Source organism: Sus scrofa, chromosome 6 (genome assembly GCF_000003025.6).
Source record: "Sus scrofa isolate TJ Tabasco breed Duroc chromosome 6, Sscrofa11.1, whole genome shotgun sequence".
Classification (NCBI taxonomy): Eukaryota; Metazoa; Chordata; class Mammalia; order Artiodactyla; family Suidae; genus Sus; species Sus scrofa.
The window spans coordinates 101,786,283-101,806,056 of record NC_010448.4 but is presented as its reverse complement, the minus strand read 5'-3'; the positions used below and the strand labels follow the sequence as shown (position 1 = coordinate 101,806,056).

Sequence of the window (19,774 nt, the reverse complement as noted above, 5' to 3'; positions counted from 1 at the left end):
TACTCACACAGCAATTCTGGCTGCTGGAAATGCCATTCCTTCCATCCCACACAGCTGTCTCTTTCATCCAAGTCTAAGTATAAATATTACTCTCCAGAGAGGTTTTTCCTGTCTAACTAATCTTAGTATGTCTAACGCCCAACCACTACACACTGTGACACACAGACACACCATCAATTCTCCATCCGGATTCTAGATTCATTTCCGTTATTTCACTTTCCTCAATTTGGCACTTCATAGTTATTTGATTACCTGTTTAGTGCCCGGTTATCACCATCAGGGCAGAAGCTGTGCCTAAATGTTGTGAATAATCACAATATTCTCAGTGCCTAGCACAGGCTCAGCTCTACAGCAGCTGTTTGAGAAACACATGTTGACATGACTATGCCAAGCTCTATGCTAATTTCTCTGCCCGAATTTATCATATGTAATCCTGAGACAGACGCTGTTATTGCTCTCATTCTAAAGGCAGGGGAAATGAGGCATAGAGAGATTAAATAGTTTTGCAAACGTCACACAGGCAGTAAATGGTAGAGCCAGAATTTAAACTCAAATAAGAAGGATTTAAAAAAAAATAAGTAGGGCTGATGCAGAGCATAGCATGTTTTCTCTTTTCACAAACACAGAAGGCAATGTCCTGGGCGTCACGCCCCCATGATATTCTCTGTCACACACATGGGATTCAGAAGGATGTGCAGAAGGGTTCTTTAATTCAGGTTCAAATTGCCCATTGCCAGCCATCCACCTTGAAGGATGTAGAAGGAATGGCTTCTCCATCCCATGACCTTTGTGCCACCTGCTCTTGAAAGCTAGCATCCTCAATTTATGTGGTCACTATTCTCCTGGACCACAGCATTCTCTTCCCTCAAACAGGACCTGGCACTTGTCCTCAGCTTCACCTGGATTATTAGTCACTTAGTTTCATCCAACATTTCCCCTAGATGATACTCAAGGAGCTTAGCTTAGTGAGTGTGGAATGGGATGAAGGAAAGATGCCTTCATCAGGGAAACCTCGAGACCAAGCATCTTTGCTAAGAGGGCTTTTTACACAACCAATATGACCATAAGACCAATATGCAAAAGAAGCCCCGGTCTCTAGTTTGTATGAGCTTCTCTTATATCCCTCAGAGGCTATTGTTCTGGGCCCATTCTAGGCATCAGGGGAATTCACTTTTTTTTCTTTTTTGGCAGTGCCTGCAGCATGTGGAAGTTCCCAGGATAGGGATCAAACCCACCCACAGCAGTAACCCAAGTACTGCAGTGACAACACCGGATCCTTAACCCACTGCGCCACAACAGAACTCCTCTTTTTCACCTTTTTTTTTTTTAACAGCCATACCTGTGGCATAAGGAAGTTCCCAGGCTAAGGGTCAAATCAGAGCTGTAACTGCTGGCCTACAGTCACAGCCACATTGGCTCCAAGCCGCATCTGTGACCTACGCTGCAGCTTGTGGCAACACTGGATCCTATAAACCCACTGAGCCAGGCCAGGGATTGAACCCACATCCTCAGAGAGACAACATCATGCCATAGCTGCAACAGGAACTCCCTCTTTTCTTTCTTTCTTTCTTTTTTTTTTTTTTTTTTTTGTCTTTTCGTCTTCTTTAGGGCTGCACCTGTGGCATATGGAGGTTCCCAGGCGTCAAATTGGAGCTATAGCTGTCAGCCTACATCACAACCACACCAATGTGGGGTCTGAGCCGCACCTGGGACCTACACCACAGCTCATGGCAACACTGGATCCTTAACCCACTGAACAAGGCCAGGGATCAAACCCATGTCCTCATGGATGCTAATCAAGTTTGTTAACCACTGAGTCATGATGGGAACTCCTCTTTTTCACTTTTAAAATAATATTATTTGTTCCAAAGATCAGGTTTTAATCTGAGCATTTAAATGTCAAACCAAAGAAGAAATTCATATTACCTTCTAAAGCATTTTTTAAAATAAATTTTATATTTCATTCACTTTCTGCATAAAATTGTGTGCTTAAGAAAAACATCATCTCTGGTTCTCCTATTCTTAAGATAATACCTTTATTTCATCTTTGGATGAACATGTGTTGATCATTTTTATCACATGATAAGGATTATATACTGTTATATACTGAAAATATAACTTCAGTTCATATAAGAAACTAGGAAATGGTCATGTTGGATAGATGAAACAAAAGTTAGAAGACAGATGTCCTTTTGACTATCTAACTGTGAGAATAATCTAGGCATGTTCCTGAGCCCCTATTTTTGAAATGCTAAGATAGAAAAATTAATATCCAGCACATAGGGTTTGGAAGAAAATTAGATGTTACAACAATAATAAAATACAATCCTTGCCCATTCAACAGCAACCGGGGGCAGCAACTAGAGAAGCAATAAGAGCCATAACAGAGGTGGTAGTTTTTCTTATTAAATATCAACTTTGATGACCTGCATAAAAAAAGCCTATTATTTCCTGTACTCACCTACGTTAACTGACCACAGGGCCACAGCAGGAACTCCTGTTTTTCTTTCTGAACTCTGAGCCACTTTTTCCACTTTTGTGCTTCTGGTTTCCCACCTCCTCCTCTGACACTTCCCCTCAGTCTCACTTTCAGACTCTTCCCGTCTACAAGCCTTTCAAAGTTAGAGAACCAAAGGCTCTTCCTAGATTCTCTTCTGTTTTCACTTTACAGACTTTCTCTAGGCAATTCCATCCAGTCTTGTGGTTTCAATTACTGTAAAATGTTTTAGAAGAACTGCACAATGTATCACTGACACCAGAGCCTTTTTTTAATGTAAAGGTTGGGTACTATTAGCAATTGTGCCCAGACTATTCAGGGCCAACTTAAATAGATGGTTACCATATCTATAGGACAATGAGTCCCAAATATATTTCCCCAGCAATACCTCTTCTCTGGGAGCTCCCTTTGTGGCTCAGCGGTTGACGAACCTGACTAGGATCCATGAGGATGCAGGTTTGATCCCTGGCCACACCTGCTTCCACCATGACCATATTCAGGGCCAGGTTAGATCATCAGGGCTCCTGCATACTCAGTGGGTTAAAGATCTGGCACTGCCATGAGCTGTGGTGTAGGATGCAGACACGGCTCGGATCTGGCGTGGCTGTGGCTGTGATGGAGGCCGGCAGCTGTAGCTCTGATTCGACCCCTAACCTGGGAACTTTCATATGTCAGGAGTACAGCCCTAAAAAGAAAAAAAAGAAGAAAGAAAGAAAGAAAGAAAGAAAGAAAGAAAGGGAGAGAGAGAGAAAGAAAGAAAGAAAGAAAGAAAGAAAGAAAGAAAGAAAGAAAGAAAGAAAGAAAGAAAGAAAGAAAGAAAGAAAGAAAAAGAGAAAGAAAGAAAGAAAGACCTCTTCTCTGAGCTCCAGACTCATTGACTATATGCACTCGGGTTCACTAATTCATGCTTTCAACAAATACTGAGAATCTACTACAGGTTGAGTACTATTCTAGGAACTGATGCTACAACAGTGAACAAAAAAACAAACAATGTTCCTGTTCTCAACACACTTACATTCCCGTTGGGGAAAGAGGAACAAAAGCACAAATATATGAAAACAGATTTTTCTCACTATGATAAATCCTATGGAGAAAAACTAAGTGGAAGAAGGAAATAGGGAGTGTGGGGAAGAAATAGGAATTTTAAATAGTGTGATCAGGTAAGGCTTCACTGAGAGGGTGACATTTGACAAAAGGCCTGAAAAGGGTAAAGAAGCAATGAAAGGGGACATCTCAGCAGAGGGAAGAAAAACTGCAAAATCCTGTAAGTGGCCACATGCACGGCACCTTCCAGAAACAGAGTAAGGCCACGGAGGTGAGGCTGGAGAACAAGGGAGCAAGCAGGGAGAAAAATCAGAGTGCTAACAGGAGGGCTATATGATATTGGGCCTCAGAGGCAACTCTAAGGACTTTGGCTCTTAGTCTGAAGAAATGGGAAGACACTAGAGGGTTCTGAGTAGAAGAATAACACAGTCTGACTTATGTTATAAAAGTGCTCCTCTAGGAGTTCCCGTCGTGGCGCAGTGGTTAATGAATCCGACTAGGAACCATGAGGTTGAGGGTTCAATCCCTGCCCTTGCTCAGTGGGTTAACGATCCAGCGTTGCTGTGAGTTGTGGTGTAGGTCGCAGACGCGGCTCGGATCCCATGTTGCTGTGGCTCTGGCGTAGGCTGGCAGCTACAGCTCCAATTCAACCCCTAGCCTGGGAACCTCCATATACCGAGGGAGTGGCCCAAGAAATGGCAAAAAGACAAAAAAAAAAAAAAAGTTCTCCTCTAGAGTTCCCTGGTGGTTCAGTGGGTTAAGGACCCAGCGATATCACTGCAGTGGCTCAGGTCAGTGTTGTGGTGAAGGTTTGATCCCTGGCCCAGGAACTTCCACATGCAATGGGCAAGGGTCCCCCCTGCCCCCCAAAAAAGTGCCACTTTGAGCATGGGGCAGGAAGTAGACCAAATGGGGAATGAAGGCAGAAGCAGGGAGGCCACTGCAGTAATCCAGCTAGATAATTATGATGGCCCTGACCAAATCACTGTTAAACTGGTGAAAAGTGATCAGATTCTGTATATATTTTGAAGAGCCAAGAGAATTTGCTGATGTTTTGGATACAGGGTTTGAGAAGAAAAAAGAGGAGTCAAAGATAACTCCCAGGTTTCTGACCAGAGCAGCTGGAAAGATGACTCTTCCATTTTCTTTTTTTCTTTTACTTACTTATTTATTTATTCATTTATTTATTTTGGCTGTTCCCACAGCAGGCAGAAGTTCCCAGGCCAGAAGGAACCAGAGCCACAGCAGTGACAGCGCTGGAACCTTAAACCACTGAGCCACAAGGAAACTCCTCCATTTTCTTAGATGGAGAAAACTTCAGAAAGAGCAGGTTGAAAAAGGAGGAGCAGAAACTCACTTGGGAACATACTAAATTTGAGACCAGCATTAGACATCCAAGAGGCGCTCTTAAGTAACCAGCTGCATATATAAGTCTAGAGAGCTCAGGGAGAGGTCTAAGCTGGAGAGGAATACTGGGGCGTCTTCTATTCTCCACATGGTACTTAAATCCATGAGCCTGGAAAAGATCACTACAGAAGTGGAGTCAGAGAAGAGGTCTAGGAGGTGAGAACTGGACACTCAACACGAAGAACACAGGGAGGTGAGGAAGAACTAGCCAAGGAGACTGGGAGGAGCATCCACAGGATGAGAGTCGAGTTGAGAGAGTGCATAATGCTTGGAAACCAAGAGAAGAAAGAATTTCAAGGCAGAAAGAGCAATCCGCTATCAAACCGATCTTTGATGTTGACTTCAAATGCTCCAAACGGGTCAAATAAGACAAGGATGGAAAATGACAAGGAGGTCACAGTGACCTTGATGCATTCAGGGTAAGTAAAGTACCAAGTCTGAAAGTCTGCCCAAAGTGGAGATAAAACTGCAGGAGATAAAACAGAGGCAGTGAACACAAACAACTCACTTGAGCAGATTCACTGTGAAGAGAAGGTAAGAAAATAGACACCAGCCAGAGAGAAAAGTGAGGTCAGAAGAAGGTTTTGGAGGAGGAGAAGAGTGATGGTGGCAGAAAGACAGGAGGGCATTTCTGAGCTCTGCTCTTGCTGCCAGGCAGTCCGTCCTAGGAGGAGATGGGATCACAAGGGAAGAGGTCAGCCTTTGCTAGCACTTAGTTCCTTTGTCATAAGGGGAGAAAAGGCACAACAAAGACACCTGTCAGTGGTGGGCAGATGTGGTAGGAGTTCGTGGATGTTCTCTCCTGCTTGCTTCTGGCTCTCAGGGCGGCAGTGGGAGAGCTTATGCTCGATATTAACGATCATATAAATTGAGCTCATTCAGCATGGTTTTGTGTTTTTCCCCAGCAAGTAGAGGACTGATTTTAAATAGGATTGTGTTTTTTCCAAGACAGAAAGAAACAAGAGGAGGTCAAGGGAGTCCAGCATGTATGTGAGGGGCTGATTATCACAATGCTATGGAAGGAGGAGAAATTGATTAATGTGGTCAACGAGATGAGAAACGAGTGAGAAGCCATGAAACCATGAGAGATCAACTGATTATAGGTACTGGTAGGCGATGCAATACTAGAGTAAAGCTATTAAAGAGAGTGAGCGGCAAGCGTAAGAACTAGCAGTAGGATGGGGACTGGAATTGAGATTGAGGAGGCTGACAGTTACCAGCAGCAGTAGGCTCAACATGTCCCAGATATAACTATGACCCTCTTCCAATGTTTCTTATCTCAGGACATAAAAGTTCCAAGCTTTTCCTTCACTAGACAAGGCAACACTACATCCTGTCCATCTGACCCTTTACAGAACTCCCAGAGCCATCTGCTTCCCTTTCACTCACTCCTCTGCTAATCCAAGCTACCACTGGCCCACGCCTGAACCACTCCAATAGCCTTGACTGGTCTCCCCACATGTGCTCTAACCAAAGTCGGCCAGAGTAATCTTTTTGAAACAAGGAATCATGTGCCCTGTTAACACTTCAACACTGTCTCTTGTTCTTAGGATGAAGATCAAGACTTATAAGAGAGCCTGCTGGATGCCTCCACTGTCCTGTCCCTGCCTCTCCTTCCAGCCCTATCTCGCACTATTCTCCCTTTCATTCTGCGCTCTGGACATGCCAGAATTTGTTTAGTCTTCAGGTACACCACACTTCCCCTGACAACAGAGGCTTTGCCCATTACTTTCTGAAAAATCTGTCTCCTCCCTGGTTAATGCCTTCCTGTCTTTCAGATGTCAACTCAAGTGCTCTTTCTTCAAGGACCACTTCTCTGACCCCACAGTACTAATTTCTCACAGTTTTTCATGATTGGTATTTTTTATAATAAACTAAAACAGTTGGTCCTAGAACTTTGTCTTTTAAAGGACCACTAAACCCTTGTTAAACTGGTATTCATATAAGCCACACTCCTGTCTCTGCTATTAAAACCTTGAAATCAAAGAATTCCCTAATGCTTTGCTTCCCACACTGAAAGCTCTGAAAATTCGAGAAAACTATCCCTCCTACCAAAAGTGCCAAAATTCATTTAAATATTACATAAATCTTTAAAACCAACAAGTGTCCTCTGATAAATTCTGACATTTACAATCTCTTTAGTAAATACACTGCCATACCTATTCATCAACTTTCTAATGTTTGATTGCTTCCAAAATGCTTTCAGACATTATTCATTCAATTCTGCTAACGCATCTGTAAAGGCTGGCGAATATAGTTGGGCTCCAGACACGACAGCAGGCGATCAAAAGGGACTGTTACCTTAGGATGGGGCCCCAGTCGAAATAAAGCCCACTCATTCCAGGAGGTAGGAGAGCTGTCTCTTAAGGGTATCTGCAAGAAAATATACCCATTTTAAATTCTATTTCAACCCCACAGGTTATCCATTCACCAAGCCAAGTTTATAAGTCTCACCAGTCTTTCTAATGTGACATCAGGGGATCTCTCATTTCCTAACTCACAGTCTGAGTCACTGTAAGTGATCCCCCAAGGAGAGCCAACATGTGATAAAGGTACATCCTGGACAACAACAACAACCATTTATTCGACAATCAGACCATTCTTGGTCATAATTGCTTTGAGCAATTTGAAATATATTCTGGTTAACCCCTCACAGATAGGTGCATGATTATGCATTGACTTGCCTAAAAGAAGTAACAATTTTGAAATATTCCTGATTTAATTTCTTTTCTAAAGGAATTGTGAGTCAAATAAAAAACAACATCCAGATGAGTTCTCTCACACCCACTTTTGTTTTGGCCATTTCTTCTAGTATCTTCCAGTTTTATTTTAAAATAATCAAATTCCTATATAGCTGATTTCATGTGTCAACCTGGCAAGACTGTGGTGACTAGTTGTTTGGTCATATACTGGTTTTTATGTTGCTATGAAGGTATTTTTTTGGATGTGATGGATATTGAGAATCGGTTGATTTTAGAGTGAGCAGATTACCCGCCATGATGGGGGTGGGCCTCATCCAATCAGTTGACAGCCTTAAGAGACAAGATTGAAGTTTCCCAAAGAAAGAATTCTGCCTCCAGACTACAACATTGAAATTCCACCTCGTTTTCAACCTTCAGGCTCAGAACAGCAGTATCATCTCTTACCTGAATCTCCAGCCTGCCAGCCCACCCTAGGGATTTTTGACTTGCTAGTCCCACCGTGGCAAAAGTCACCCCCCCTTTATACATTTAATAAATTTAACATTGTCTACTACACCCTTATCCAAAACAGATGTGTACTATCATTCGCTGTATATTCTCTAAATCCTTTTAAAAACATCTTGAGAATATACGGAAGTACACACACACAAAAAAAATCATGATCCTGGTTCTTGTCAGAAGAATTTTTTTTTGGTAGGATACACTTGAAAAATAATTTCCTATAGAATATATACATGAATATACCCTTGATTAAAGAAGATTTAGAAATGAATAAAAGAAGGTATGAGTCAGGGTTCTTCAGAGAAACAGAACTACCCTTATGACCTCATTTAACCCTAACTGCCTCCCTATATGCCTTTTTTTTTTTTTTCCCAAATACAGTTACTCTGAGGCTTAGAGCTTCAATATATGAATTTTTAGGGGATCCAATTCAGTCCATAACACACTTTAAGAAACCAGAAAAAGAGCAAATTAAACCCAGAGCTAGCAAAAGGAAAGAAATAAAGATTAGAAGAAAAGTGAAATAGACGACAGAAAAACAATAGAGAGAATCCGTGAAACCAAATGTCTGTTCTTAGAGGAAAAAAAAAAATCAACAAAATGACAAAATTTTAGCTAGACTGGGAAAGAAGAAAGAAGATACAAATAAGTAAAATCAGAAATGAAGATAGGGACATTACAATCAACTTTACATAAATAAAAATAAAAAATAAAAGAATTCTAGAAATCATTGTTCACCAATAAATTAAATGAAATGGAAAATTTTCCTAGGAACACACAAATTACACACAGTGACTAGAAAAACTGAACAGACCTATAATAAGTGATTAAATCAGTGACTTAAAAAAAAAGAAAAACCATAAGAAATCCCAAAATAGATAAGCTCAGGACTAGATAACCTATCATATGTCTGACAACATGTTTTTTTTAAATATATTTTGTGATACATGATATGTGAAAAAGAATATATGCGGCTATTATTGGTTATTGGGGAAAATAGCCTGAGTGTTTTGAGCTGATTTTCCTGTATTGTATTTGGGGTCATAAACTTTGTATTTCCTACACTGAAGACAAAGAGTTCATTTTGACATTTTGATACTATCTGTAGCTCCAGAGAAAGTCCCTAAATTATAGTGACTTAGAAGATGGCTTTCTTTTTTTAGATGAATTAAATATGGTGACATGTTATCTTTTTCCTCAGCAGAATAATAATAATAATTTCTAGCTCAAAAAGAACAGAAAAACACTGGACTTCTTCAGATTAAGCCTGAGATTTGAAACACAGTATCGGTTAAGCTAGGTGTGCCTCCTCTATGGTTTCCAAAATTCCCTTCAGATAAATACTGTTTTAAAATGGGAAGCATTTCTTTCATTTTTTTCCTAATTTTTTCTTTCATTTTAATGCATTCTATTGTTTTCCTTAATTATAAAATCAATCATCACTTTAAAAATCCAAAGACATGTAAAATGAAAATGTTACCACCCATAGATAAGCATTTTTTGTTGTATAACTTTTTTCTTTCTTGAGATACATAACTTTACATAATTGGTAACTAATACTTTTGTATTTGAACGTTTTACCACAATTGCAAATTGTAGTTTTATTAGGAAATGTGTTATTAATACAAAGTAGTCTACAACAGAAAAAAAAATACATCAATTAAAAGCCAGAATTGGAGTCCCCACTGTGGCACCGTGGGTTAAGGATCACAGTGGCTCGGGTCACTGTGGAGGCAAAGGTTCCATCCCCTACCCTGCCCAATGGGTTAAATGATCTTGCTGCCACTGCTGCAGCTGATATTCGATCCCTGGCTCAGGAACTTCCATATGCTGCAGGTGTGGCCATAAAAAAAAAAGAAAAAAGCCAAAATCAAAATCTACTATCTCCATGTAAATGACAGATGGAAGCTAATAGCATAAAGTATTAGTTCTCACCTCTAAAAAATCAAGAATTATATTCGTAAACATAAGCGTAACTACTCAGCAAGATATGTTTTTGAGGAGTTCCCATCACAGCTCAGCGGTAACAAACCCTACTAGTATCCATGACTGTGTGAGCTCCAACCCTGGCCTCACTCGGTGGGTTAAGGATCTAGCATTGCCATGAGCTGTGGTGTAGGTAGGTCGCAGATGCAGCTCAGATCTTGCATGGCTGTGGTGTAGGCCGGTAGCTGTAGCTCCAATTGGACCCCTGGCCTGGGAACTTCCATGCCACACGTGCAGCCCTAAAAAGAACAAGAAAAAGATATTTTTGAGTTTCTTAGCCCTTGAACTACACAGTCATATCCCCCTCCTGAAGTTTCCTACCCAGAGTTTCACCTTGGGTGGTTCTGGCATGGAAGGTCCTCGGAGTCAATATTTGAGCACCTCAAATTTGGAAACAGCGGGACAAAGCTGAATCCCAGGGCTTGCAAGTGGTTCTGTAGGTAGACTTTGTCCACTCAGGAGGGCAACAAGCAGCTGGTGATCACTTAAATCGATAGTTGCAGTCACACACGCACAAAGGTTGAAGTCTTCTTTAGCAAGCTTATCACACTGATGGAAAAAACATGAGACTGGTTAGGTAGGAAGGCGGTCGGAGCACAGCCCTATTAGAGAAGTAGGGCTCACAGCCAGCACCTGTAATCAGTGGCTGAACTGGACCAGATGTGATGTGATCCTCTCATTAAGGTAATCATAGGATGGCGTTAATCTCCTATCTACAGACCCTGCCCGGCACCTGAAATTTAAACTCATCTTCAAACACCTGACACTCAGGAAAACTTCACCAACATTCCACTGACTTTGTAGCCAGAGAAGCGGGTATAATCCCCGAGCTGTCCTGTGTCTTCAGGAAAACAAAAACCAACCAACCAAAAAACTAGCATGGACTTCACAGAGTCGGGAGGCTTAGACAAGATATGATACTTAGATGAGCATCTCCGCGTTAAAGATGCTCCTCGTCGAGCAGGAAACCCCAGGGGATGGTTTCCGCAGGCACGGAAGGCTTTACTAGAGTTGCCTCCTCGCGGCGTAATGTGCCAGGAATATGGAACACCCTCAATAAACTTTAGGACTGCGCAGCACCTTGGAAAGAGTACGAGAACCCGCAGCTTCCCAGGAGAGCGCAGCTCTCTTGCCGGGAACTTCCCCTTTAAGCGCCTGCGCGCTGGACCACGGAAGGCGCCCACCGGAAGTCGCTGCGCGCCGCCACGAAGTCAGATTCCTCCGCTGAACACGGTGCTTTAGCCTGCGGCGCCGCCCCGTTTCCTAGCCCCAGATCTCCTCCACTCCCTGCCGCTCGCCGGTTTCGGGCTTCCTGACTCCTGCTTCTCCGGCGAAGAGTCTCGACGACCCTGCCAGCCAGTGCTCGGGCCTAGGCCCGGCCAGGCCCGCGGAATGCCGACATGCTGCCGCCGGACCCGCCCCTGAGCTAAACGCACTTCCGGCGTGGCGGCAGCGCGGGCGGGCGGCGATGGACGCGCTGGCCATCCTGATGCGGGACCCCCTGCCGCAGAACTATGCCCTGCGCAGGGAGAACACTGAGCTCATGGACCAGGTGCGGCGGCTGCTATGCGAGAAAGCCAACCTGCTGGCTCAGGTGCGTCCGCCCGCCTGCTCGTCCTGAGATTTTAAAAAGCGACTCCACGCGGCTTCCCGAGTTTTAGATCCAAGCGGCCTCTTATATGAGGTTTTTCGAGGACAGATTCTTAAGTGATACCCTCAAGGTGGCGTTTTTAATCAGTCGCCTCAGTGGGCCGGCGGAGGAGTGGGTTGTCCCCTATATTAAGACAGAGCCCTATCCTGGCGAATTACGAGGGCTTCGTGGACGCGCTGAAGCTGGCCTTTGGCAGGGAGGGGCTGGAAACAGGGCTGCGAGCCCCTGTCCTCCCCAACGTACTGAGTTGTGCTTGGCGTTGACCCACCTAGAGTTGCCCAGCCTCCAGCTGTTGGGCCCACAACCGGCGCGAGGAAGTTCCCTTGCCTTCGCACTTGGCCCAGCAACCCAGCCATTGTCAGAGGACCTGTTAGAAATTGAATGGACCACTCCGAATCACGCTCCTGCCACCTGCCACTTCGGAAGACTGCCTAACCGCCTTGGACCGTCTGGGCCAGCCAGGGAAGGGCCTGAGCTTGTCACATCCCCCCCAGGGTCACCGATTTGGATAGCTTCCAGGGTTCACGTGCCTAGCAGCCAAAATGACACTTCTGCCCCAGCAGCCTGTTTTCCACATGCTTCCTTTCTGTTCTGAAACCAAAGCAAACTCACAGATTGTGCCTTCTGGGCAGAGATATCCAGGCGCTGAACAGTACATGGGAAAAGAATTTACTTTGAAAATGTAAATATGTATTTTACAGCACCAAATGCTGGAGACTGTACTTGGTGTTATAGAAGGCACAGATGAATGAGACCAAATGTATTTCCCCCAGACCAAAATTGTGAGAAAAAAGTAATAAATGCATATTCTGATATCTGGTAAACTAATACTTTCATGTGTACAGATTGGCGTATTTGAGCCTTATTTTACGGCCTTTTTTACTTTCTATCCCATAGTTTGAAAACGTATGCATGGGTTCGATCCCTGGCCTCCCTCAGTGGGTTAAGGATTTGGCGTTGCCGAGAGACGTGGTGTAGGTTGCAGACGCAGCTGGGATCTGGCGTTGCTGTGACTGTGGTGTAGGCCTGCAGCTGTAGCTCCTATTAGACCCCTAAGTCTGGGAACCTCCATATGCCACGGGTGCGGCCCTTAAAAAAAAAAAAAGACAAAAAACCCAAAAACAAAAAACACATGCAGCTTACCAAGGAGGCTTTGTAAAACCCAACTTGAGCAATTTTTATGTTTGCTGCTGAATCTGGCGAATATGGTATATTTTTAAAGATACATGTAAGAAAGAAGGGGGAGTGGCACATTCCTTGAGCTATATCTACTTACCTTTATTCCCCTGTGTTGAATGACTTCACTGCCTCCTTTTTTGTAAATTACTTTTTTGATCTCAGTTTTTCCCCTGTAATTAAAGGCATTTCTTGATCATTTATAATTTGAGAATTCATGTCTGGGTTTTGTCATTCTGGTGGTCAATATAGTCTCAATAAAATAACTTCCAGGTTAGACAGCTTCATATTAAGAAAAAATCACTGTCCCCTTTGGTGGACAGTGTACATACCTGAGAACCATAGTGAAAACCCTTAAATTATATTTTTGCACAGTTTGATTAAAGTCAGGTTATAGCAATTATTTTGTCACTACACATTAGCATTATAGGAGTTTGTAAGGAGACCCGGCAACTCAAAATTATCTCATATTTAACTGCTTCTTTTGCAGTACAGATGTACTGACAAGATAAATTGAGTCTTGGGCCTATTGACTGTTAATTTCAAATCAGTGTTTTTCCCATAGTGGAAAAACCTGCGGGCTATAGCACCAAAAAAATTTCAGTAAACCTCATAAGAGCACGTGTTTGATAGGATGCAAAATATTTCTAATGAAAGATCAGCATTGACATTTAAAAAGTCAAATAGTGTGAAAAAAAAATGTAACTCAGAAGTCAAAATATCTCATTCTTAATTTCTTTTTCTTTTTTGCTCTTTAGTGCTGAACCTGCAGCATATGGAGGTTCCCAGGCTAGAAGCTGGATCAGAGCTGCAGATGCCAGCCTACACCACAGCAACAGGGCATCCAAGCCGCATCTGTGACCTATACCACAGCTCACAGCAATGCTGGATCCTTAACCCACTGAGTGAGGCCAGGGATCCATCCCGTATCCTTACGGATAGTAGTCAGATTCACTTTGACTGCACCACAATGGGAATGACTCTCATACTTAATTAATTTTCTATATATAGCTATATATAGCCATCTTTTTTTATAAAGTACATTTTATATCTCCAAAAAAATAAAAAAACATGAAAGAATACAAGGCTTGCTTCCAGATACACAGACAGGAGGGTGAGAAGGTCACTAATCGGTGACCTCCTCATCAGATTTTTCCACTCACCTCTAAAATAAGGTCATATCAGAATGATTAGCTCATTGTTTTCTTTAGGCCCCTGCTTAATGGTCTCTGGGGAATGGTTCCTCAGCTGGTCCTTTATCAGGTTCACCTGCAAGGCCAACTGTCCACTGGGGCCTTCCAGACCTGAATTTCCTCCTCTGTCAGATTGGATCTCTCTTCTGTGTGGGCCTTCCATTTCAATTCTTAGTTTGTAATCCTCGATACAGTTCTTCAGCCATTCTTCATCATGAGATAGCCTTCAGTCACCTCCTACTGCTCAAATCCCTTGAAAAGTTCAGAAATAGGGATCAGGGAATTTGTGTCAGTAGTAAGTTTTTTCTTTCTGACCTTCTAGATTTCAGCTTTAGCAAGTTCCTGTTTCTGCACCTTCTGGGGTACAGTCCCTAAAAATCTAATCATAATTTTCCCCTTCTCCGAGCAGTTTGTATTTGCTTTCCAATTTCATTTTTCCCATTTGCATGGCTTTGACTGCCACATCCTGGGTAAACTGGACAGAAACAGGTCTGTGGCCCAGGAACTCAAGGGGGAGAGGCCATCACAGGAACACCCAGAGCTCCTAAGAAAGCAAATGCCCCCAGCCTCACTTCAGGCCTTCATCAGGGAAGCTTGGCATCATGAATGCTCCTTGTCTCAGTGGCAGACAGAGTTTATCAGGGTCAAATTTGAGGTCTAAAGGACTTTTTTCAAAGCAGACTCTTTGGACGAGGACATTCCACACTACTCCAAACACCATGTCAGCCCTTGTGCCGGAGCTTGAGCTGAGGCTGTGAAGCTCTCTTGGAGGTCCAGGCAGGCTCTGGCCCGTGTAGAGGGAGGGGATCAGGCCTCACTGCTCAGACAGCTGGTGTGGACTCTCCTATCTGCTGCCGAGTCTCCTCAGAGGCTTTTTATCCTTGAGTGATTCCAGTTTACCTTCTAAATTGAGGAGCTCTGAGAAAGGACAGATTTTGTCCCCCAGTAGAAAGCCAGGTGACTCTCAGACAGAGTTCATGTGAAAAAAATTGCACAGTTTTCTAGTTTCTCTTGAGTTTGGCTTGTATGGCTTTACCTGATTTGGGCATTGTGTAGTTTTCCAGAAAATCAGGCAACTCTTTGTGTATTATATTAGAGAATGCATTCTAGAGCCAGAAGAGCATAAGCTTTCATTATGTTTTTGCTTTGATTTCCACTCTGCAAGTTATTAGGATTTGGCTGTCTTGCTTAAACTGAGGTTCATCTAATATCTTTATTTCTATTTCTTCATTTCTTGCCAATTAATTGAAGGTAATGTGCTAACAGAGCAGTGAGTACCTATGTAATGCAACATACAGATAACTATTAATTCAAGTTCAAAGAAATCCTTCATCTTCCCTAGCTCTTTTTCAAATGGCCTGCTGTCAACAATTCTCCATGAGGATTCTCAAGCTTTAGAGACCATCAGCCTCACCTGACGGGCTTATGTAAAAGCACAGATGGCCCAGCCCTAACTCCGGAGATTCAGACGGAGTGGGTCTGGTTGGGATCCGAGAATTTGCATTTCTAACTAAACTTTCTAGGTGATGCTGGTGCTCTTGGTGTCGGTAAAACAAATTAGAGATAAGAAAAATATTTAATTCTCCTGTTACAAAGAAAAGAGAGCATTTACTTTAGAAAACTTGCCTTTGGAGGCGCTTTCTCTGCCTTTTGACATGCATGTCAATCTTTTTAAAGGCTAAATAAGCCTCTCCCCATTTTACAATTCAGGAATTTCTCTTTGAAAGGGGACCTGGAGCCACGTGTTGAACTGAAATCCTCAAGAGAGCAAACCACCCCCCCCACCCGCCGCCCCCAGTTTCCTGGAGTACAGGAGCCTAACTTCAGCCAGTACCTGTCCCCAAATTACAGACCTGCCTCTATAATAAAGACACGAGAAATTTATTTTTCCTTTGAAGGAAATCGTCCACCGACTTGAGACTTGGTTACCTTATCCTGAGAATGTGGATGTAGTGGGTTTCATCTGCCTGGCTCTATAAATGGGTGCCATTTCTTTCTGTCTTTGCTATCTCTTTCATGACTTTCCTGTGATTCACATCACATTCTGGTTTAATGCTTATTCAAAATAGAACTATTTTCTTTCTCTTCTATCTTTATTTAGAGGTTTTCTAGGTTGACAAGAGATTTTGGGTTTTTTTGTTTGTTTGTTTTTGTCTCTTTAGGGCTGCGCCTGCAGCATATGGAAGTTCCCAAGCTAGGGGTCATATAGGAGCTGCAGCTGCCGGCCTACACCACAGCACAGCCCTAGCAATGCGGGATCTGAGCCTCGTCTGCAACCTACACCACAGCTCACAGCAACGCTGGATCCTTAACCCACTGAGCAAGGCCAGGGATCCTCGTGGATACTAGTCAGGTTCATTTCCGATGAGCCACAACAGGAACTCCAAGATTTTGTTTTCAATTATATTTTTCTCAACATTGGTCAGGGCTACACTTTGAGAACCACTGGGCAACATGAACCCACCTGTAAAACTGTAAATGTCTCTTTAGAACTGTATCTTGTTTGTTTCAACCTGTTGAAGTCATTTTGGATTCTGAATTTTGGGATTTTGACTCTATTATCCTCCTTACTTTACATTATCTACAAAATTGATAAACTCCCCCGCCCCCAAAACCATCAGTAACTTCAGAAAAGAGGCAGCAAGCATCCCTGTAACATGCAGTGCTTACGTGGTTCATCACCAGACAACTGTGTGTCATTAATGTGCTAGGTGCTATGGACACAACTATGAACAAGACAGTCCTGACTGCCCTGAAATAAATGTTTATTCTCTAAGTGACCCAGGCTATGGTATTTAGTTTATTGTATACAGCTGCCCAGGCTAAGGCTGAGTCAGAGATCACTTTCTAAGAGAGTTGCCAAAGCTGATGTTAGAAGGATGAGGAGGAAGGACGGGAAGGAGGAGGAAAATGTTGGTCTAGGCAAAGGACTGGTATTTGCACATCCCAGAGGTATGAGAATATGATACATTTGGGGAATTCTAGGTACTTAAATTTGGGGGTGGTGATTAGAGATATTGTTGGAGAGGGGCCCGATTGCTCTGCTTAGGAACAGCTTCACATACCTGAGTGTCCATCCAATTATTCCACCATCCAGAGCATGTTTCTCCATTTTATCTATGTGTACACCTTGTGACGGCCAAACACCTTAAAGCTAAGGTACACCAGGCTTCTATCTGACCTCACATGCCAGTAATTCTACTGAAACAAACGAAATTACCTCCATAGACCTGTTTACCATTAAACTGCCTCTTGATAATCGCTACTTTCTCATCAAAATGCTCATAAATCATCCATATAATAATCCATTAAAAGAAAATATATAAATACGTATTAAGCATGCTGGTTTGAGGGTTTAAGGAATATCTTTTTGACCTAACACACCTCCATAGGCTCCCTGTGGTTTGCTTTGTCTTATTCTTGCTGTTTCATTTATAAGTGCTCTGGAATGAATTCCTCCTAGACTTCTAGTCTCTCCACTGTATCAGGTGTGATACATTTAGGGAATTGCGGGTAGTTCAGCAGAGTTGAACAGTCTGCTGCTGGGCCTAGTGCTGACCCTGGGTTGGGCTCTCTCATGCTCTGCTGGTCTAGCATGACCTCGGCTGAGACAAATGGACTGCTCGGTTCCTCCACTGTCTCATCCTCCAGCAGGCTGGTCTGCAATTGTTCCTCTGTTAAAGCAGAGGATCAAAAGAGCAAGAGTTGCATGCAACCACTTTTCCAAGCCTCCATTTGTGTCATGCTTACTAATGCCCATTGGCCAAAGAATATCTAATGGCCAAACCTAAGACCAAGGGGTGGGACAGAATGAGGGTGTGTGCCAGAGCCTGTGCTCATCAGCTCACAAGCGTCTATTGTTAAGTTCTCAGCAATTTGATGAGCCAGTTATTAATCTCATTTATTTATTTATTTTGCTTTTTAGGGGCATACCTGTGGCATATTGGAAGTTCCCAGGCTAGGGGTCGCATCAGAGCTATAGCTGTTGGCCTATGCCATAGCCACAGCAATGCAGGATCCAAGCTGCATCTGTGACCTACACCACATCTTTTGGCAACACAAGATCCTTAACCCACTGACTGAGGCTAGGGATCAAATCTGCATCCTCATGGATGGTTTATAACCCACGAAGCCAGAAGAGGACTCCCACAGCCCTTATTTAAAATCAAATCCTTCTAACTATATTAAAGCAAAGATAATAAATACTCAAAACTCATGACTTTCTAAGGCCCTTACTACAATCTTACTACTGTCCCTGCTCTTAAGGTTACTTACATCTATTGTCTGGTGGAAATGGATCATGTTTCTGTTGCATCAGTTTATTAGCTTGAAATCAGCTATTGTCGGAGTGTTAATGCCATGGAAATTGACAAATACCACAAATCAGGGGCTGAGCTATTGTTTTGTTGATTGCTTAGCTTAAGATAAAACAATACTGCAGGTTAAATTTTACCCTGTGTGTGTCTTCATCCATTACATTGTGAATGTCAAAAACAAAGAAATATCTTTCTCCTTCTTTGGAAACTATTAGCCAATTCTGTCAAGATGTCACCTCACTGACAACAGTCGAAGTTACAACTTATTTTCATTGTTGCACTTTCCTCTTACTCCTTAACAGTGAAAATGTCAAGCAACATTCAGGTTAGAACTACACTGCTCGTCAATTACAACCATAGTCTGGCTACATCCAATAACACAGGTTTATAATCCACTTGGAGACTATGTAGGCCTATACACCTCTGGACTTTAGACAGCTGAGGGTTGAACTGCATTAATCTAAATGAGAAAGGAAAGGGTTTAAGGTGGAGGCCACAGAGGTTGAGAGACGGGGAAAGATTTGAGGCATGTTCTGGAGTCAGAAATGGCAGGGCTTACAGATAAATGGATGTGGGAGCGTGTCTTCCTCTCTCCCCAGTCAGGAATACTGAAGATTCCATTTCCATTTTCCTATGTCCCCTTTTTTTGTTCCTCGCCAAGGGAGGAGGAGGGAATAAAGTGATTGGTCAGAGCTCACTAGTCTTGGACATTCTTTTCCTTGTGGATGGAGCTAGAGACACACACCCTGTGCTCTGGCAGAGCTGGGCCTCATTTGCCATGACAACTGACTCCTGACTACTTCCCTCTTGACTCCTTTCCAGCCCACTGTCCACACTGGTCATGGTTACTTTTTGTGTTTAACTTCCCCAAATAGTTCATTTGATTTACCTGAATAGATTGGAAGTCTATTTCCAGGCTGCCTCAATGAGGATGCTGGTAAAAACATTTCCAGTCAACTTTGTTCTTCACCTTGATGCAGAAATGATGCCATTTTTGTGATATAATATTGTCCACACTTCACATTTCTCTCACTGGACTCTGTCGTTTGATATCACCCTTTTGTCAGGTGACCATAAATACCTGCATCAAAAAAATAAAGTCACACAGAATCTCCAGTTGTTTTTTAAAATGAGAAAAGAATAGGTTGATAGAGTTTCCATTTTTGAAAGGCTTATTAAAAGTGAAACCCCCAAAATTCATTACAAGTTGTGAAAAATGTATTGTCTGACCTTGATGTTCCAGCAAGCTCAAAAAGAGCAGGATAATTAAAGAAAACAAACAAAAAGTCCAAGGAAATATA

The 19,774-nt window shown here is 42.8% G+C and overlaps 1 protein-coding gene across 13 annotated transcripts in view; it reads right to left on the bottom strand.

Annotated features, from left to right (window-relative positions):
• The window catches only part of AKAIN1 (A-kinase anchor inhibitor 1), an 86,708-nt gene extending 67,157 nt beyond the window's left edge, over positions 1-19,551 (bottom strand). For 2 of the 13 annotated variants that reach the window (XR_002345039.1, XR_002345037.1), the window contains exons 1-3: positions 11,218-13,672; positions 10,459-10,686; positions 7,250-7,321 (exon numbers count right to left, since the gene is read on the bottom strand). The gene's annotated coding sequence lies outside the window, so the exon portion shown is untranslated. The other 11 variants (XR_002345034.1, XR_002345033.1, XR_002345032.1 and 8 more) reach the window with 8 other exon arrangements.